Genomic DNA, 23,389 nt, shown 5'->3' with positions numbered 1-23,389 from the left:
CCTCATACAATCTGTTTCCCTATAGTATACCTCATACACACTGTTTCCCTATAGTATACCTCATACAATCTGTTTCCCTATGGTATACCTCATACACTCTGTTTCCCTATAGTATACCTCATACAATCTGTTTCCCTATAGTATACCTCATACAATCTGTTTCCCTATGGTATACCTCATACACACTGTTTCCCTATAGTATACCTCATACAATCTGTTTCCCTATGGTATACCTCATACACTCTGTTTCCCTATAGTATACCTCATACAATCTGTTTCCCTATAGTATACCTCATACACACTGTTTCCCTATAGTATACCTCATACAATCTGTTTCCCTATGGTATACCTCATACACTCTGTTTCCCTATAGTATACCTCATACACTCTGTTTCCCTATAGTATACCTCATACACTCTGTTTCCCTATAGTATACCTCATACACACTGTTTCCCTATAGTATACCTCATACACTCTGTTTCCCTATAGTATACCTCATACACTCTGTTTCCCTATAGTATACCTCATACACACTGTTTCCCTATAGTATACCTCATACACTCTGTTTCCCTATAGGATACCTCATACACTCTGTTTCCCTATAGTATACCTCATACACACTGTTTCCCTATAGTATACCTCATACACTCTGTTTCCCTATAGTATACCTCATACACTCTGTTTCCCTATAGTATACCTCATACACTCTGTTTCCCTATAGTATACCTCATACACTCTGTTTCCCTATAGTATACCTCATACACTCTGTTTCCCTATAGTATACCTCATACACTCTGTTTCCCTATAGTATACCTCATACAATCTGTTTCCCTATAGTATACCTCATACACTCTGTTTCCCTATAGTATACCTCATACACTCTGTTTCCCTATAGTATACCTCATACACTCTGTTTCCCTATAGTATACCTCATATACTCTGTTTCCCTATAGTATACCTCATACACTCTGTTTCCCTATAGTATACCTCATACACTCTGTTTCCCTATAGTATACCTCATACACTCTGTTTCCCTATAGTATACCTCATACACTCTGTTTCCCTATAGTATACCTCATACACTCTGTTTCCGTATAGTATACCACATACACTCTGTTTCCCTATAGTATACCTCATACACTCTGTTTCCCTATAGTATACCACATACACTCTGTTTCCCTATAGTATACCTCATACACTCTGTTTCCCTATAGTATACCTCATACACTCTGTTTCCCTATAGTATACCTCATACACTCTGTTTCCGTATAGTATACCACATACACTCTGTTTCCCTATAGTATACCTCATACAATCTGTTTCCCTATAGTATACCTCATACACTCTGTTTCCCTATAGTATACCTCATACAATCTGTTTCCCTATAGTATACCTCATACACTCTGTTTCCCTATAGTATACCTCATACACTCTGTTTCCCTATAGTATACCTCATACACTCTGTTTCCCTATAGTATACAACATACACTCTGTTTCCCTATAGTATACCTCATACACTCTGTTTCCCTATAGTATACCTCATACACACTGTTTCCCTATAGTATACCTCATACACTCTGTTTCCCTATAGTATACCTCATACAATCTGTTTCCCTATAGTATACCTCATACACTCTGTTTCCCTATAGTATACCTCATACAATCTGTTTCCCTATAGTATACCTCATACACTCTGTTTCCCTATAGTATACCTCATACAATCTGTTTCCCTATAGTATACCTCATACACTCTGTTTCCCTATAGTATACCTCATACAATCTGTTTCCCTATAGTATAGCTCATACACTCTGTTTCCCTATAGTATACCTCATACACTCTGTTTCCCTATAGTATACCTCATACACACTGTTTCCCTATAGTATACCTCATACAATCTGTTTCCCTATAGTATACCTCATACACACTGTTTCCCTATAGTATACCTCATACACACTGTTTCCCTATAGTATACCACATACACTCTGTTTCCCTATAGTATACCTCATACACTCTGTTTCCCTATAGTATACCTCATAGTCTCTGTTTCCCTATAGTATACCTCATACACTCTGTTTCCCTATAGTATACCTCATACACTCTGTTTCCCTATAGTATACCTCATAGTCTCTGTTTCCCTATAGTATACAACATACACTCTGTTTCCCTATAGTATACCTCATACAATCTGTTTCCCTATAGTATACCTCATACACTCTGTTTCCCTATAGTATACAACATACACTCTGTTCCCCTATAGTATACCTCATACACACTGTTTCCCTATAGTATACCTCATACACTCTGTTTCCCTATAGTATACCTCATACACTCTGTTTCCCTATAGTATACCTCATACACTCTGTTTCCCTCTAGTATACCTCATACACTCTGTTTCCCTATAGTATACCTCATACACACTGTTTCCCTATAGTATACCTCATACACTCTGTTTCCCTATAGTATACCTCATACAATCTGTTTCCCTATAGTATACCTCATACACTCTGTTTCCCTATAGTATACCTCATACAATCTGTTTCCCTATAGTATACCTCATACACTCTGTTTCCCTATAGTATACCTCATACAATCTGTTTCCCTATAGTATACCTCATACACTCTGTTTCCCTATAGTATACCTCATACACTCTGTTTCCCTATAGTATAGCTCATACACTCTGTTTCCCTATAGTATACCTCATACACTCTGTTTCCCTATAGTATACCTCATACACACTGTTTCCCTATAGTATACCTCATACAATCTGTTTCCCTATAGTATACCTCATACACACTGTTTCCCTATAGTATACCACATACACTCTGTTTCCCTATAGTATACCTCATACACTCTGTTTCCCTATAGTATACCTCATAGTCTCTGTTTCCCTAAAGTATACCTCATACACTCTGTTTCCCTATAGTATACCTCATACACTCTGTTTCCCTATAGTATACCTCATACACTCTGTTTCCCTATAGTATACCTCATACACTCTGTTTCCCTCTAGTATACCTCATACACTCTGTTTCCCTATAGTATACCTCATACACTCTGTTTCCCTATAGTATACCTCATACACTCTGTTTCCCTATAGTATACCTCATACAATCTGTTTCCCTATAGTATACCTCATACACTCTGTTTCCCTATAGTATACCTCATACACACTGTTTCCCTATAGTATACCTCATACAATCTGTTTCCCTATAGTATACCTCATACACACTGTTTCCCTATAGTATACCTCATACACTCTGTTTCCCTATAGTATACCTCATACACACTGTTTCACACACCAGTCAGAGGTATACTGAGAGAACATGTCTGTGATTGGTGTGTTCTGAGACAACATGTCTGTGATTGGTGTGTTCTGGGTGAGACAACATGTCTGTGATTGGTGTGGTCTGAGACAACATGTCTGTGATTGGTGTGGTCTGAGACAACATGTCTGTGATTGGTGTGGTCTGAGACAACATGTCTGTGATTGGTGTGGTCTGAGACAACATGTCTGTGATTGGTGTGGTCTGAGACAACATGTCTGTGATTGGTGTGGTCTGAGACAACATGTCTGTGATTGGTGTGGTCTGAGACAACATGTCTGTGATTGGTGTGGTCTGAGACAACATGTCTGTGATTGGTGTGTTCTAGGTGAGACAACATTATTCTACTACACTATACCAGATAGTTAATTCAGACCGAAACAGATGACACCATGATGCATGTTATTTACCCTCGGATTTAATAACAGACACATTATTCACGTCCTCTTGATTTATTTGCATAATTATGTTTAGCGAGGGATGTTTGTCGTGGAGTAAGATCCTTTAATATAACGCTCCTTGAAAACCCCTGAATTCATATAGATCTTCATTTTCTCTTTTTTATTAATCGGTATTAAATATTGATTTACAGCTAAATGGGTGGGGGGGGGGGATGAGACTACTTTCACTAGGGTACAGATCATATTTCAAATCTAATTTATTTCATTCTCAGGATACTCGTACATTCAAAGCTCTATTGGATAGAGATACGTATTAAACCTCCTATTCTCAAAAGGTCTCCCGTTCAAACATCCCAGTGGCTAGAGAAGAATAAAGTAACACCATTCAGGATTTTAATCTATTTACTCTATATTTTTATTCCTTAGAGTGCTGACGTGAAGAAAAAAAAAAAATCACTATCAAAAAAATGAAGCCATTGCGTAGATCCTCCTCAAAGGAGAAAATCACACCGTGACGAAATAGAAAATAAAATAAAAACCTGAATACTCAGTGGACAATAGGGCTTCTCATGATTTTATTTTCTGTAATGTAATTCAAATGGTGCGTTTTGACACAGGGATGCCATGAGACTTCAAACAGCTGAACAGTTTAACCCCGAGTTGAACTTTCATTGGATAGTAGCCATGGGTCTTGTGTCCAAACTGGCTCCCTGTTCCCTATGCACACTGCGCTACTTGTAACAAGATCCTTACACGTTACTATATTTGGGACGCACACCTTGTGTTCAAATTCAAAAACCTCTGCTTTTAAACTATCAGTCTCATCCTGCCCGTTTTGTCCAGTTGGCTCGTATCTGAACTGAAGAGGCTTCGTTGTTCTATACCCCTCAATCAGTTCGGGAGCCAAAGTGGCTCAAATTGCTGTGCGATAATATTGTCATTAACGGGGAGACAACCCACTCAGGCTATTGTGTGGGGTTAGTCCTGACATGGACCTTACCACTTTACGCTGATATCACAGTCCATTACAGACCCAGAGAGGTCTAATGGGGTGTGTGTGTGTGTGTGTGTGTGTGTGTGTGTGTGTGTGTGTGTGTGTGTGTGTGTGTGTGTGTGTGTGTGTGTGTGTGTGTGTGTGTGTGTGTGTGTGTGTGTGTGTACGTGCGTGTATGTGTATGTGTGTGTGCATGTGTGTACGTGTGCGTGTGTGTGTGCGTGTGTGTGTGCGCGCATGTGTGTGTGTGTGTGTGTATGTGTGCATGTGTGTGTGTGTGTACGTGTACGTGTAGGTGCGTGTGCGTGTGCATGTATGCGCGTGTGCGTGTGTGTGTGTGTGTGCGTGTGTGCGTGTGTGTGTGTGTGTGTGTGTGTGTGTGTGTGTGTGTGTGTGTGAGCGCACCAAGCATCCAAAAGAGCCAGTAAGCTGTGAAAATGCACTGCATGCACTAGGTATTATATCAGACCACCAAACAAGTGATCCTGATTGACACAGCTCACGCCGAGATAAACTGTGAAACTATTACCAGGCTATTGCTTCTAATGGATAGGTGGTGAGATGTGGAAAGGAACTAGCATTAAAGGCATTCAAAAACAAGTAACCTGAATATATTGGATTCTTTGGTTAGGTTACAAATACCGGCCTATAGTAATAATGTGTAACCTGGATATTTATACTGAGTGGACAAAACACCAGCTCTTCATATGACCGACTGACCAGATGAATCAAGGTTATTGATGTCACTTTTTAAATCCACTTCAATCAGCGTAGATGAAGGGGAGGAGACAGGTTAAAGAAGGATTGTAATAGCTTTGAGACAGCTGAGACATGGATTGTGTATGTGTGCCATTCAGAGGTTGAATGGGCAAGACAGAAAATGTATGTGCCTTTGAACGAGGTATAGAAGTAGGTGCCAGGCACATTGTTTTTTTTATCAAGAAGTCCCGCCCTGTATCAATAACAAGGAACCTGGATATATATTATGGATTATTTGGTTAGGTTACAAGTACCGGTCTGTATCAATAACATGTAACCTGGATATTTTTTGCTTTATTCTTTTGTTAGGTTACGAGTACCGGCCGCAAAACCCATTGTGGCTGATGGAGGAGCCCGCGCGTCAGGCGGCCTCGAGGCCCGATGATCCGAGCCTAAGGCAGAATCTGAGGCAGATCCCGCTGCGAAAAGAAGTCAGGAAAAGGGGAAGATAGCGCTGGAAACTCCGAAGCAAGGAGGGCGAAGCTGTTTGACAACTGGATTTGTGTCATTGCTTCCCAATGCCAAAGAAAACCCCACAGACCGTTTCCCTCCGCTTGGCCTACGGTTGAGTAAAGTACTTCCATGGTTGGGCAGCAGGAATGGTGACAGCATGATCCACTAAATGAATCAGAAGTGATGGTCCTGCTCCATTTTCCAGGGAAGTGGGAGACTTCTTTGGGGGAAAGGTCACTGGAAGGCATTGGCCATTCAGTCAATCAGTGTTGACATGGCGGTTGATACTCTCAACACATCGGAACGGCATCCAGCCTGTGAAGTAGAGAGGAGAAGATAGGTCGGTGTGCATTCCCCAGGAGATTGTTTGTTATTAGTAGCCACTTATTTCACTATGGTCCTCTGCCAGTAAACATTTGTTGCATCAGAACTCCGGTTGGTCCACATTGTCCTGGAAGAGACAGTTGTAAACACAGATCCTGCAGCGGACAAAATGCTACATTTTTCCTCTGAACTGGGGAAGCCTCCATGAGAAGAGACATTGCGACAGAATCCATTTCAGAGATAATGATTTACGTTGCGACAGAATCCATTTCAGAGATAATGATTTACATAGCAACAGAATTCATGTCAGAGATAATGATTTACGTTGCGACAGAATCCATTTCAGAGATAATGATTTACAGGCAAAGCAACAGAATCCAAGTCAGAGATAATGATTTACAGGCAGAGCAAAAAAATCCATGTCAGAGATAACGATTTACAGGCAAAGTAACAGAATCCATGTCAGAGATAACGATTTACAGGCAGAGCAACTGTAAAACAAATCAGTAAAATGAAACAAATAGGCTCTAGCCAGTTAAACTAAATGTTCTGCAACAAACATTGGACTTTCAACAATTTGTGCATTCGTGATACCATTCCATTCATTCCGTTCTAGCCATTACTACGATCCCGTCCTCCCCAATTAAGGTACCACCAGCCTCCTGTGTTTGGGAGCGTTCAGACAATGATCAGAGCATTGTCTTCTTCACATTTGTTTGCCTAGTTTGGAAATTGCTTTACAGGGCGATGGTACTGACTTCAGACGAGTTGCATGGGGCTCGTGGTTGGTCTTAGAACAAAATAGAGAATACCGTCGTGTTTTTGAAAGTCTCATCTTTCAAGAGTCTTATTAGTTAGTAGATCAAACCATTCCAATTCTACAGATGTTTTCGTGAGAAAAAAACGATTTTCTGATTGTGTCCTTGGATCCCAAATGGCAAATGATGGTCTCAAGTCTTAAGATTGGATCCAGGGAGCTTTAGACTCTATACCTTAATGATCATCCATGCTATCATATTTTCGGGACAGTTCATTCTATTATCACTTAAAAAGGAACTCAGTCCAAGCTATCATTTCATATTTTCAGAACTCAGTCCATGCTATTATCTTTTTAAAAGGAACTCAGTCCATGCTATCATCTTTTCGAAAGTAACTCAGTCCGTCTTTCAACTTACTCTTGAAAGTTGTAATAGTAGAAATTGTTGTCAGTCTCCTGTGCTGTCAGTCATTGCATACCTTATAGAACTATGTAATACATATCAGAAATCTCCAGATCAACTAGCCCCTGTCAGCCCATGCTTTTTTTTTTGTTAGGTTTCGATTTCTTGTAATATTTGAGTCACTCAAGTATCACATGGATACACATGGCAAAATGTATAGAATTGCAGGAAATAATCTTTAAACCTGCAAAATAATGGTCACATTAGTTAGTAGGCCAAACCGTTCAGAAACTACAGACATTTTTGTCAGAAGACTGTTTATGTCTCCTGGTCTGACGAACAGCGCTGTAGCTCTGCCATTTTCCACCGCAGATGTAGGAGGGCGACATAGGCGGATAGGTATGGATTGAGGAGGTTGGTGGTGTAACAGTGTAGGTTCCGTCCCTCTCTTCGCTCCAACTCGGGCTCGAACCAGGGACCCTCTGCACACATCAACAACTGACACCCCACGAAGCATCGTTACCCATCGCTCCACAAAAGCCGCTGCACTTGCAACGCAAGGGGAAACCCTACTTCAAGTCTCAGAGCGAGTGACGTCACTGATTGAAACGCTATTAGCGCGCACCACCGCTAACTAACTAGCCATTTCACATCGGTTACAGTGGCACCTTAATTGCGGAAGACGGGCTCGTGCTAAAGGCTGGAGTGGAATTAGTGGAATGGTATCAAATACATCAAACACATGGTTTACCTGATTGAGATGCAGCCCATGCAAAATAACAGATATCTGTAATTTAAACTGACAGATTTTGATGGTTTTGTTTTGTATTATGTTCATTCGATTGATGCACGGTTTTGACAATAGACTCTCAAAGTTTAATGGTATTTTTATTTATATTTAACCTGGCAAGTCAGTTAAGAACAAAATTCTTATTTACAATGAGTGCCTACCGGGGAACAGTGAGTTAACTGCCTTGTTCAGGGGCAGAATGACATATTTTAACCTTGTCAGCTCGAGGATTCGATCCAGCACCCTTTTGGTTACTGGCCCAACGCTCTAAACACTAGGCTTCCTGCCACCCCGAATATACAGTACACCTGTTGTTAAATAAAAAGCATGTGACGAATAACATTTGTTTGGATTTGATATGGGGATTGAAGTGTTATATCAGTTTTGTAATCAAATATCTAGTGGGAAACATGTCCATCCTTGATATGAAGTTGATTCAAGAGTTCAAAAAGGCAAAATCATCAGTAAATCTTTAATGAGGACGTATTAACCTCAATCTACTGTATCTTTCTAACGTGTGGGGAGTGGAGGGGAGAGGAGGGGAGGAGAACAAACAAAGCTTAGGCAATTAAACAACAACAAAATGGTGGCTGAGGAAGTAGTGTGAAGCTGTCATTTACACTGCAGATAGATCTAATCACTGTAGGGTAATAAATATAGATCTAATCACTGTCGGGGAATAAATATAGATCTAATCACTGTCGGGGAATAAATATAGATCTAATCACTGTCGGGGAATAAATATAGATCTAATCACTGTCGGGGAATAAATATAGATCTAATCACTGTCGTGGAATAAATATAGATCTAATCACTGTAGGGTAATAAATATAGATCTAATCACTGTCGGGGAATAAATATAGATCTAATCACTGTAGGGTAATAAATATAGATCTAATCACTGTCGGGGAATAAATATAGATCTAATCACTGTCGGGGAATAAATATAGATCTAATCACTGTAGGGTAATAAATATAGATCTAATCACTGTAGGGTAATAAATATAGATCTAATCACTGTCGGGGAATAAATATAGATCTAATCACTGTCGGGGAATAAATATAGATCTAATCACTGTAGGGTAATAAATATAGATCTAATCACTGTCGGGGAATAAATATAGATCTAATCACTGTAGGGTAATAAATATAGATCTAATCACTGTCGGGGAATAAATATAGATCTAATCACTGTCGGGGAATAAATATAGATCTAATCACTGTAGGGTAATAAATATAGATCTAATCACTGTCGTGGAATAAATATAGATCTAATCACTGTAGGGGAATAAATATAGATCTAATCACTGTAGGGGAATAAATATAGATCTAATCACTGTCGGGGAATAAATATAGATCTAATCACTGTAGGGTAATAAATATAGATCTAATCACTGTCGGGGAATAAATATAGATCTAATCACTGTCGGGGAATAAATATAGATCTAATCACTGTCGGGGAATAAATATAGATCTAATCACTGTCGGGGAATAAATATAGATCTAATCACTGTCGGGGAATAAATATAGATCTAATCACTGTCGGGGAATAAATATAGATCTAATCACTGTCGGGGAATAAATATAGATCTAATCACTGTCGGGGAATAAATATAGATCTAATCACTGTCGGGGAATAAATATAGATCTAATCACTGTCGGGGAATAAATATAGATCTAATCACTGTCGGGGAATAAATATAGATCTAATCACTGTCGGGGAATAAATATAGATCTAATCACTGTCGTGGAATAAATATAGATCTAATCACTGTCGGGGAATAAATATAGATCTAATCACTGTCGTGGAATAAATATAGATCTAATCACTGTAGGGGAATAAATATAGATCTAATCACTGTAGGGTAATAAATATAGATCTAATCACTGTAGGGGAATAAATATAGATCTAATCACTGTAGGGTAATAAATATAGATCTAATCACTGTCGGGGAATAAATATAGATCTAATCACTGTCGGGGAATAAATATAGATCTAATCACTGTCGGGGAATAAATATAGATCTAATCACTGTCGGGGAATAAATATAGATCTAATCACTGTCGGGGAATAAATATAGATCTAATCACTGTAGGGTAATAAATATAGATCTAATCACTGTCGGGGAATAAATATAGATCTAATCACTGTCGGGTAATAAATATAGATCTAATCACTGTCGGGGAATAAATATAGATCTAATCACTGTCGGGGAATAAATATAGATCTAATCACTGTCGGGGAATAAATATAGATCTAATCACTGTCGGGGAATAAATATAGATCTAATCACTGTCGGGGAATAAATATAGATCTAATCACTGTCGGGGAATAAATATAGATCTAATCACTGTCGGGGAATAAATATAGATCTAATCACTGTCGGGGAATAAATATAGATCTAATCACTGTAGGGTAATAAATATAGATCTAATCACTGTAGGGTAATAAATATAGATCTAATCACTGTCGTGGAATAAATATAGATCTAATCACTGTAGGGGAATAAATATAGATCTAATCACTGTAGGGTAATAAATATAGATCTAATCACTGTAGGGTAATAAATATAGATCTAATCACTGTCGGGAATAAATATAGATCTAATCACTGTCGGGTAATAAATATAGATCTAATCACTGTTGGGGAATAAATATAGATCTAATCACTGTCGTGGAATAAATATAGATCTAATCACTGTCGGGGAATAAATATAGATCTAATCACTGTCGGGGAATAAATATAGATCTAATCACTGTCGGGGAATAAATATAGATCTAATCACTGTCGGGTAATAAATATAGATCTAATCACTGTCGGGGAATAAATATAGATCTAATCACTGTCGTGGAATAAATATAGATCTAATCACTGTCGGGGAACAAATATAGATCTAATCACTGTCGGGTAATAAATATAGATCTAATCACTGTCGGGTAATAAATATAGATCTAATCACTGTCGGGGAATAAATATAGATCTAATCACTGTAGGGTAATAAATATAGATCTAATCACTGTCGGGGAATAAATATAGATCTAATCACTGTCGGGGAATAAATATAGATCTAATCACTGTCGGGGAATAAATATAGATCTAATCACTGTCGGGGAATAAATATAGATCTAATCACTGTCGGGGAATAAATATAGATCTAATCACTGTCGGGGAATAAATATAGATCTAATCACTGTCGGGGAATAAATATAGATCTAATCACTGTCGGGGAATAAATATAGATCTAATCACTGTCGGGGAATAAATATAGATCTAATCACTGTCGGGGAATAAATATAGATCTAATCACTGTAGGGTAATAAATATAGATCTAATCACTGTCGGGGAATAAATATAGATCTAATCACTGTCGTGGAATAAATATAGATCTAATCACTGTCGGGGAATAAATATAGATCTAATCACTGTAGGGTAATAAATATAGATCTAATCACTGTAGGGTAATAAATATAGATCTAATCACTGTAGGGTAATAAATATAGATCTAATCACTGTCGGGGAATAAATATAGATCTAATCACTGTCGGGGAATAAATATAGATCTAATCACTGTAGGGTAATAAATATAGATCTAATCACTGTCGTGGAATAAATATAGATCTAATCACTGTAGGGGAATAAATATAGATCTAATCACTGTCGGGGAATAAATATAGATCTAATCACTGTCGGGGAATAAATATAGATCTAATCACTGTAGGGTAATAAATATAGATCTAATCACTGTCGGGGAATAAATATAGATCTAATCACTGTCGGGGAATAAATATAGATCTAATCACTGTAGGGTAATAAATATAGATCTAATCACTGTCGGGGAATAAATATAGATCTAATCACTGTAGGGTAATAAATATAGATCTAATCACTGTCGGGGAATAAATATAGATCTAATCACTGTCGGGGAATAAATATAGATCTAATCACTGTCGGGGAATAAATATAGATCTAATCACTGTCGGGGAATAAATATAGATCTAATCACTGTCGGGGAATAAATATAGATCTAATCACTGTCGGGGAATAAATATAGATCTAATCACTGTCGGGGAATAAATATAGATCTAATCACTGTCGTGGAATAAATATAGATCTAATCACTGTCGGGGAATAAATATAGATCTAATCACTGTCGGGGAATAAATATAGATCTAATCACTGTCGGGGAATAAATATAGATCTAATCACTGTCGGGGAATAAATATAGATCTAATCACTGTAGGGTAATAAATATAGATCTAATCACTGTAGGGTAATAAATATAGATCTAATCACTGTCGTGGAATAAATATAGATCTAATCACTGTAGGGGAATAAATATAGATCTAATCACTGTAGGGTAATAAATATAGATCTAATCACTGTAGGGTAATAAATATAGATCTAATCACTGTAGGGTAATAAATATAGATCTAATCACTGTCGTGGAATAAATATAGATCTAATCACTGTAGGGGAATAAATATAGATCTAATCACTGTAGGGTAATAAATATAGATCTAATCACTGTAGTGTAATAAATATAGATCTAATCACTGTAGGGTAATAAATATAGATCTAATCGCTGTAGGGTAATAAATATAGATCTAATCACTGTCGGGGAATAAATATAGATCTAATCACTGTCGGGGAATAAATATAGATCTAATCACTGTCGGGGAATAAATATAGATCTAATCACTGTCGTGGAATAAATATAGATCTAATCACTGTCGGGGAATAAATATAGATCTAATCACTGTCGGGGAATAAATATAGATCTAATCACTGTCGTGGAATAAATATAGATCTAATCACTGTCGGGGAATAAATATAGATCTAATCACTGTCGTGGAATAAATATAGATCTAATCACTGTCGGGGAATAAATATAGATCTAATCACTGTAGGGTAATAAATATAGATCTAATCACTGTCGGGGAATAAATATAGATCTAATCACTGTCGGGGAATAAATATAGATCTAATCACTGTCGTGGAATAAATATAGATCTAATCACTGTCGGGGAATAAATATAGATCTAATCACTGTAGGGTAATAAATATAGATCTAATCACTGTCGGGAATAAATATAGATCTAATCACTGTCGGGGAATAAATATAGATCTAATCACTGTCGGGGAATAAATATAGATCTAATCACTGTAGGGTAATAAATATAGATCTAATCACTGTCGTGGAATAAATATAGATCTAATCACTGTCGGGGAATAAATATAGATCTAATCACTGTCGGGGAATAAATATAGATCTAATCACTGTAGGGTAATAAATATAGATCTAATCACTGTCGTGGAATAAATATAGATCTAATCACTGTCGGGGAATAAATATAGATCTAATCACTGTCGGGGAATAAATATAGATCTAATCACTGTCGTGGAATAAATATAGATCTAATCACTGTCGGGGAATAAATATAGATCTAATCACTGTCGGGGAATAAATATAGATCTAATCACTGTCGGGGAATAAATATAGATCTAATCACTGTCGGGGAATAAATATAGATCTAATCACTGTCGGGGAATAAATATAGATCTAATCACTGTCGGGGAATAAATATAGATCTAATCACTGTCGGGGAATAAATATAGATCTAATCACTGTCGGGGAATAAATATAGATCTAATCACTGTAGGGTAATAAATATAGATCTAATCACTGTCGTGGAATAAATATAGATCTAATCACTGTCGGGGAATAAATATAGATCTAATCACTGTCGGGGAATAAATATAGATCTAATCACTGTAGGGTAATAAATATAGATCTAATCACTGTAGGGTAATAAATATAGATCTAATCACTGTCGTGGAATAAATATAGATCTAATCACTGTAGGGGAATAAATATAGATCTAATCACTGTAGGGTAATAAATATAGATCTAATCACTGTAGGGTAATAAATATAGATCTAATCACTGTCGGGGAATAAATATAGATCTAATCACTGTCGGGGAATAAATATAGATCTAATCACTGTCGTGGAATAAATATAGATCTAATCACTGTCGGGGAATAAATATAGATCTAATCACTGTCGGGGAATAAATATAGATCTAATCACTGTCGTGGAATAAATATAGATCTAATCACTGTCGGGGAATAAATATAGATCTAATCACTGTCGTGGAATAAATATAGATCTAATCACTGTCGGGGAATAAATATAGATCTAATCACTGTAGGGTAATAAATATAGATCTAATCACTGTCGGGGAATAAATATAGATCTAATCACTGTCGGGGAATAAATATAGATCTAATCACTGTCGGGGAATAAATATAGATCTAATCACTGTAGGGTAATAAATATAGATCTAATCACTGTCGTGGAATAAATATAGATCTAATCACTGTCGTGGAATAAATATAGATCTAATCACTGTCGGGGAATAAATATAGATCTAATCACTGTAGGGTAATAAATATAGATCTAATCACTGTCGTGGAATAAATATAGATCTAATCACTGTCGGGGAATAAATATAGATCTAATCACTGTCGGGGAATAAATATAGATCTAATCACTGTCGTGGAATAAATATAGATCTAATCACTGTCGGGGAATAAATATAGATCTAATCACTGTCGGGGAATAAATATAGATCTAATCACTGTCGGGGAATAAATATAGATCTAATCACTGTCGGGGAATAAATATAGATCTAATCACTGTCGGGGAATAAATATAGATCTAATCACTGTCGGGGAATAAATATAGATCTAATCACTGTCGGGGAATAAATATAGATCTAATCACTGTCGGGGAATAAATATAGATCTAATCACTGTAGGGTAATAAATATAGATCTAATCACTGTCGTGGAATAAATATAGATCTAATCACTGTCGGGGAATAAATATAGATCTAATCACTGTCGTGGAATAAATATAGATCTAATCACTGTCGGGGAATAAATATAGATCTAATCACTGTCGGGGAATAAATATAGATCTAATCACTGTCGGGGAATAAATATAGATCTAATCACTGTCGGGGAATAAATATAGATCTAATCACTGTCGGGGAATAAATATAGATCTAATCACTGTCGGGGAATAAATATAGATCTAATCACTGTCGTGGAATAAATATAGATCTAATCACTGTCGGGGAATAAATATAGATCTAATCACTGTCGGGGAATAAATATAGATCTAATCACTGTCGGGGAATAAATATAGATCTAATCTCTGTAGGGTAATAAATATAGATCTAATCACTGTCGGGGAATAAATATAGATCTAATCACTGTCGGGGAATAAATATAGATCTAATCACTGTAGGGTAATAAATATAGATCTAATCACTGTAGGGTAATAAATATAGATCTAATCACTGTCGGGGAATAAATATAGATCTAATCACTGTAGGGTAATAAATATAGATCTAATCACTGTCGGGGAATAAATATAGATCTAATCACTGTAGGGTAATAAATATAGATCTAATCACTGTCGTGGAATAAATATAGATCTAATCACTGTCGGGGAATAAATATAGATCTAATCACTGTCGGGGAATAAATATAGATCTAATCACTGTCGGGGAATAAAATGATATATCTAATCCCTGTCGGGGAATAAAATGATAGATCTAGCTAGTTACACCACACTGGTCTGGCAGTGGTAGCCTCAGAAAAGGTCCCCCTTCACTACCCCAGGAACTAAACTGCAGAACACAGAGGGTCTGGACTCAAAAGGTACCTCTGTAGCAGGAAAGGAGAACACAGCTATATAGCAGTCGTCTGGCAGCCACTCTAAAGGGTTTTCAGTCTACCTCTATAGTAGGAAAAGAGAACATTCCATACCATTGTTGTCTGATATGTGCAGGGAAGAGAACAGTAACGTGAAGCTATAAAGACCATACAGCGTTCATTTGTCAGGTTCTTTCACACTTTGTCTGTAGTGATAAAAGAGAAGACGTCTGGTATTGTGACAGCTTTATCTGTCAGTGTAGATATGGAGGTTTGTGTGATGGGTTTGTCCCTGCTCTCTCCGCACAGCGCTAGGCTAACACAGCATGGTTTTCCCTCTGCAGAGGCTAACGCTTACCTACATGTTTGGCCCTTAGCAGAGATCAAGGTTAACCCACACAGCATGATTTTCCCTCTGCCTGCAGAGGCTAATGCTAACACACAGGACACTGCAGAGCTCCAGACCCTTTCTCCCTCCCTCTGAGAGTAGTGTATTATTATTAATCAAGGTAATTGTATTATTCCCCTGAGCTCAGAGCACAGAGAGGCCCCAGACATGGACTAATATGGAACATAATCTCACACTGTTTAACCCTGTCTCATTGACTAAAGCTGACGCTGTGTGAAAATGAATATATTTAGCTACCGTTTTGAAACATTTGCCTCCTCTTTTGTTACATTTTTATTTGAGTTATTTCCAATCAGGCATTACATTAGAACATCAGAAGACGGAGTATTTATAAACCAGAGGATTATGGGATGTCGTAAAACAAATCCCAACAGAGCTGCCACACAGGGGCTGCATGCTGCAGACTAGAACTGTATAAATAGCAGCACACTTACTGTAGGAAGAAGAATAGAGTACACGAGAAGAACTCTACTGCAACGTAACATGAAGTATAAAATGAGATATTAGTACCTTCATGTGTTGTAGCCAACCGGGAGTGAGATAACGCTATGGTCTTGCCTTCCTAGGCCATCACACTTGTTTGGCCATCGCACTTGTTTTCACTGATATTGATGGGTGACCTCTACTTCAAGGTTGAGGAACCAAAGTGTCACCAAGGGTTTGGAAATCGGTGGGAGTGTAAAGACAACGCAACCCCTGTGTTAAGGTGTATCACAACACACAATACTACACTGATGGAATAGATTCGCTTTCGAAAGTCAATCTCTGTTTTGATTGATGTTCTTCCACAGAAAGGGTGTGTGGGGGGGTGGGGGGGAAGGGGGGGAGAGATACAAATAATATTTTTTTTGCCTAACAAGCCAGAGGTTGATAACCAGGAGACATAATATTATCAAGTACATGAAGACCGTCGATCTTATGAAAATTAATAAATATCTGGATAGTTCATATTTATTCATTTATGAATAAATCTAGAACCCCTTCAAAATGACATATTGCCAAAGGAAAATCGAAATGTAATTTATTTCTTAACTATTACACTTTCAGAGTTGCTTGCATAATTTAGCAGGAAATAGAAAACTGAAATTATTAGCTTTGCAAATTGTATTCATAAAATACTGCTGTAAACTCAGGTATGCTGTTCAACTATTTGGTAGAAGTGCCAAACCCTAACTACATTCTGAAGCTACAAACAAGTAGCTACCTACTGTATGTCTTGACATGAGTGATCTTTCATAGCAAACACATATAGACAGCATGTAGACATGGGAGATCTAGAAATCTTGAAGAAAGTTCAACCAAGTTCCAAGTGTCACTGTTTTCATTACCTATGAAACAGTCAGGGACTTGAAACAGTCTGGGACTTGACACGTTCAGGGACTTGAAACAGTCTGGGACTTGAAACAGTCAGGGACTTGAAACAGTCAGGGACTTGAAACAGTCTGGGACTTGAAACAGTCTGGGACTTGAAACAGTATGGGACTAGAAACGGTCTGTGACTTGAAACAGTATGGGACTTGAAACAGTCTGGGACTTGAAACAGTCAGGGACTTGAAACAGTATGGGACTTGAAACAGTCAGGGACTTGAAACAGTCTGGGACTTGAAACAGTCTGGGACTTGAAACAGTATGGGACTTGAAACAGTCTGGGACTTGAAACAGTATGGGACTTGAAACAGTCAGGGACTTGAAACAGTATGGGACTTGAAACAGTCAGGGACTTGAAACAGTCTGGGACTAGAAACGGTCTGTGACTTGAAACAATCAGAGATTTGAAACAGTCAGGGACTTGAAACAGTCAGGGACTTGAAACAGTCAGGGGCTTGAAACAGTCAGGGGCTTGAAACAGTCAGGGGCTTGAAACAGTCAGGGACTTGAAACAGTCAGGGGCTTGAAACAGTCAGGGGCTTGAAACAGTCAGGGACTTGAAACAGTCAGGGACTTGAAACAGTCAGGGACTTGAAACAGTCTGGGACTTGACACATTCAGCGACTTGAAACAGTCTGGGACTTGAAACAGTCTGGGACTTGAAACAGTCTGGGACTTGAAACAGTCTGGGACTTGAAACAGTCAGGGGCTTGAAACAGTCTGGGACTTGAAACAGTCTGACTTGAAACAGTATGGGACTTGAAACAGTCAGGGACTTGAAACAGTCAGGGACTTGAACAGGACTTGAAACAGTCTGACTTGAAACAGTCTGACTTGAAACAGTCAGGGACTTGAAACAGTCTGGGACTTGAAACAGTCTGGGACTTGAAACAGTCAGGGACTTGAAACAGTCTGGGACTTGAAACAGTCTGGGACTTGAAACAGTCAGGGACTTGAAACAGTCTGGGACTTGAAACAGTCTGGTAGACTACTACTGATCTAGAGGTCTGGGAGACTACTACTGATATAGAGGTCTGAGAGACTACTACTGCTCTAGAGATCTGGGAGACAACTACTGATATAGAGGACTGGTAGACTACTACTGATATAGAAGTCTGGGAGACTACTACTGATCTAGAGGTCTGGGAGACTACTACGGCTCTAGAGGTCTGGGAGACTACTACTGATATAGAGGTCTGGGAGACTACTACTGATCTAGAGGTCTGGGAGACTACTACTGATCTAGAGGTCTGGGAGACTACTACTGCTCTAGAGGTCTGGGAGACTACTACTGATCTAGAGGTCTGGGAGACTACTACTGATCTAGAGGTCTGGGAGACTACTACTGATCTAGAGGTCTGGGAGACTACTACTGCTCTAGAGGTCTGGGAGACTACTACTGATATTGAGGTCTGGGAGACCTCTACTGATCCAGATAAATCAAGATATTTATCATCATAAGTTACCTTTCCTTTTGGAATGCAGTGTCCGATTTTGTGCACAAAAAAGAAGAGAACACATAATAACAAAACTATTAACTATTCTTGGTTACGTATTTTAACCATGCGCTCAATTCTATCCATAGCACCAAAGATTTGCTTTGTAGCACGATTGAAATTTCAAGGTCATTCCCAATTGAGGTAACATATGCTGCGTTTACAGTGAATGCAGTCTCCAAAAACGCAGAAAGATTGTTTATAAATGTCAATCAAGCTGTTACGCTAATCTTGTGCGTTACTGATTGAATCTAATCACAAAGTTTGAGATACAACGAACACAGACGTTTGAGAAACAACCAATACAAACGTTTGAGAAACGAACCCATACAGACGTTAGAGAAACAACCAATTCAAACGTTTTAGAAACAACCAATACAGACGTTTGAGAAACATCCAATACAGACATTTGAGAAACAACCAACTCAGACTTTTGAGAAACAACAAATACAAACGTTTGAGAAACAACCAATACAGACGTTTGAGAAACAACCAATACAGACATTTGAGAAACAACCAACTCAGACTTTTGAGAAACAACAAATACAAACGTTTGAGAAACAACCAATACAGACGTTTGAGAAACATCCAATACAGACATTTGAGAAACAACCAACTCAGACTTTTGAGAAACAACAAATACAAACGTTTGAGAAACAACCAACACAAACGTTTGAGAAACAACCAACACAGACGTTTGAGAAACAACAAATACAGACGTTTGAGAAGTTACAGTATATTGTTTCATTGAACAACAATACCCTAAATGGATCTGCTGCCGGTAGAGCATTTTATACTGAGTCAACAGGCTTTTGAACAAATGCATTAGGTGTCGTTTCGGTGTTGCATCTTGGACTACATCTATAGAATGACAAGCTGGCTGATATTGACTTAATGATGACATTCTACTTCGTACAAAGCCTGGAAGGGGAATGGAGCAGCTCAATGTTGAGTTCAACATTTTTGGTTGTTTTAATTAACGGATGCTGAATGGAGCAGCTCGATGTTGAGTTCAACATTTTTGGTTGTTTTAATTAACGGATGCATTGGAATTGTTGCCTCTGTATTGCTGAAGATACAGAGAATCCATCAACAGTTATTGACTGGAGAATAGTTGTTCCTTCTAGAGCGATAGAGATAATTTGAAGCATTTGTCACCTCCTCCTCCTCTTCCTCCTCCACACTTCTGACAATCACTATCAAGTCCTTATTGCAAAACAGACGTTACTTGATTGAATGTATTAGGGCGTATTTTCCCGGTCTCCTACCTGTTTACATATATCACCTAGGAAAACTATAGGCCTATGAGCATTAAGAGGTCTGATAGAAAGAAGAAAAAAAAACGATCATTGTGTAGCATCTTATTAATGCTTCATTATATATACTACATTATTGATCGAAATAATCACTGAACCTTCTTCGAAGCAACAGAGAGAAACGCAATAGTTCAGAGACGCGATCAAAATACTTCATTATAGAGACGATCGTCGTTGGTTTTCCTAGCTGTTGGAGTACGACGTGAGTGAGAGATATCCTGCTTCCTTTACATCCTTGATTGCAGTAATTAACAGGATAATTAGCCATATTTTTTTTTTTTTTTAAAGTTACTTTGATTGTTTCCACTCTGGGAAAAACAATAACTTCTCCCTTATTTACTGGCTGACATTTATTCTTCATGACAATAAAAAAACTGATTACAAAGTGAGCTAAATGAATCTACTTCTTCATGACAATAAAAAAACTGATTACAAAGTGAGCTAAATGAATCTCTGTGCTGCTTTAACTTGAAATGTGTAGGTCTGTGCAAAACAGTGGATTAATCCCTAAGAACGTTAGACAGTAATATTGAAAATGTCAACGATATGAAGGACTTCAGTCTTCCCTGTGGCTCAGTTGGTAGAGCATGGTGTGTGCAACGCCAGGATTGTGGGTTCTATTCCCATGGGGGGCCAATATAAAAAAATGTATGTATTCACTACTGTAAGTCACTCTGGATAAAAGCGTCTGCTAAATGACTAAAATGTAAATGTAAAAATGACGAGGCTTGTCGCGTACCACGACAAGTAAAAAAAAGAATCACAGTCTTTTTTATAAACTTCTAAAATACACAGTGTAGTTTGATCGCTGTTAGATGTGCCTTTAAAACAGCACAGCATTAAAAGCGGTGGAAAAATCATTATGCTATTTAATGCTGCTCATTGCTTTGTCGATCAGGGGTCAGGAGTCTCCGAGAGGATAGGGTCATCAGTATTGATCCATCATTTTATCTGTGAGCGATTCATCTGGCCTGCAGGGTTCATGGTAATTCTAATGGTTTTGTGACTGGGGTGTAGATATATATTGATGTAACAGGGTTCATGGTAATTCTAATGGTTTTGTGTCTGGGGGGGGGTAAATATATATTGATGTAACAGGGTTCATGGTAATTCTAATGGTTTTGTGTCTGGGGGGGTTAAATATATATTGATGTAACAGGGTTCATGGTAATTCTAATGGTTTTGTGTCTGGGGGGGTTAAATATATATTGATGTAACAGGGTTCATGGCCATTCTAATGGTTGTGACAGCTACTTCTTCTGTGTCAATGTTTTGTACATCAGGAACGTGGGATGCATCCCAAATGGTAACCTACACCCTATATAGTACTCTACTTTTGACCAGGGCATATTGGGATGTATGGAATAGGGTGACATTTGGGCCCAGGTAGGTCTTCTGATGAAACACTCCTTTCCTGTCTGTGTTAGGAAAATCAGGACCCGGACTCCACTCATTTCCTGTCTGTGTTGGGTAAATCAGGACCCGGACTCCACTCATTTCCTGTCTATGTTGGGTAAATCAGGACCAGGACTCCACTCATTTCCTGTCTGTGTTGGGTAAATGAGGACCAGGACTCCACTCATTTCCTGTCTGTGTTGGGTAAATCAGGACCAGGACTCCACTCATTTCCTGTCTATGTTGGGTAAATCAGGACCCGGACTCCACTCATTTCCTGTCTGTGTTGGGTAAATCAGGACCCGGACTCCACTCATTTCCTGTCTATGTTGGGTAAATCAGGACCCGGACTCCACTCATTTCCTCTCTATGTTAGGTAAATCAGGACCCGGACTCCCCTCATTTCCTGTCTATGTTAGGTAAATCAGGACCCGGACACCACTCATTTCCTGTCTGTGTTGGGTAAATCAGGACCAGGACTCCACTCATTTCCTCTCTATGTTAGGTAAATTAGGACCCGGACATCTCCTGGGTGTGACAGACAGTTTTCTACAGCCAGATTGATATTCACTTTCTTTTAGTCGTGGCTCTCTACTCTCTTCTATTCTCTGTTCTCTAGCCCCGGCCTTGGCTCTGAAGTCAATAGCGTCAAGTACACAGAGCTGAATTAAGACAAGGGAGAAGATAAATGGTGGGATCACACACAGGCACATCTGCTAGGCACAGGGCTCAATAATATAATAATAATAATAATATATTGCTGATGGATTTGGGACAGATGAAGGAATCTAAATACATGAATTATCTTTAAAAAAAAATACCGTTATGAATCGTTGACTTTAAACCTGGAATTCCTACAGGGTGAGCTAGGTTGTTACCTCTGGGTGAGTGAAGACAAAGCACAGTCAAGAAGTAACATGAAGGATAAAGGGAGACAAGAGGGGAAGAGAAGAGACAGCATTACTGACAGATAGTCAGTTGAGACGTGGCTTCCTCTGACAGCTGCTAATTCTCCTCCTGTTGCCCTCCCATTGTGAAGAGGGGGGCGATGTGATAATTATAACCTGCAATCAACTGAGGTTACGGAGGAACAGCCGAGCACAATGTTTTTCTTCTTCATCGTTTTTAGACTAGAGACATGACAGGTAAATCACTATGAGAGAGAGAGAGAGAGAGAGAGAGAGGGAAAGAGAGAGAGAGAGAGAGAGAGAGAGAGAGAGAGCAGGAGAGAGGGAGGAGTTGGAGAGAGAGAGGGAGCGGGGGAGAGAGTGAGGGAGAGGAGAGGAGAGGAGAGGAGAGGAGAGGAGAGGAGAGGAGAGGAGAGGAGAGGAGAGGAGAGGAGAGGAGAGGAGAGGAGAGGAGAGGAGAGGAGAGGAGATCCATGGCAGAAGGTTGGATAACCAAGAAATTTTTTCTACTTGATGAAGCTCAGCTCCAACAACCTTGACAACCAAAATGGGAGAAGTTGAGACGTT

At 38.5% G+C, this 23,389-nt stretch overlaps 1 protein-coding gene across 1 annotated transcript in view; it reads right to left on the bottom strand.

Moving 5' to 3' along the window:
* The window catches only part of LOC106586909 (zinc finger protein 804A), a 166,015-nt gene that overhangs the window by 20,527 nt on the left and 122,099 nt on the right, over positions 1-23,389 (bottom strand). The gene's annotated exons all lie outside the window — the stretch shown is intronic.

Source organism: Salmo salar, chromosome ssa25 (genome assembly GCF_905237065.1).
Source record: "Salmo salar chromosome ssa25, Ssal_v3.1, whole genome shotgun sequence".
Lineage (NCBI taxonomy): Eukaryota > Metazoa > Chordata > Actinopteri > Salmoniformes > Salmonidae > Salmo > Salmo salar.
This window is presented reverse-complemented; position numbering and strand designations above follow the sequence as displayed.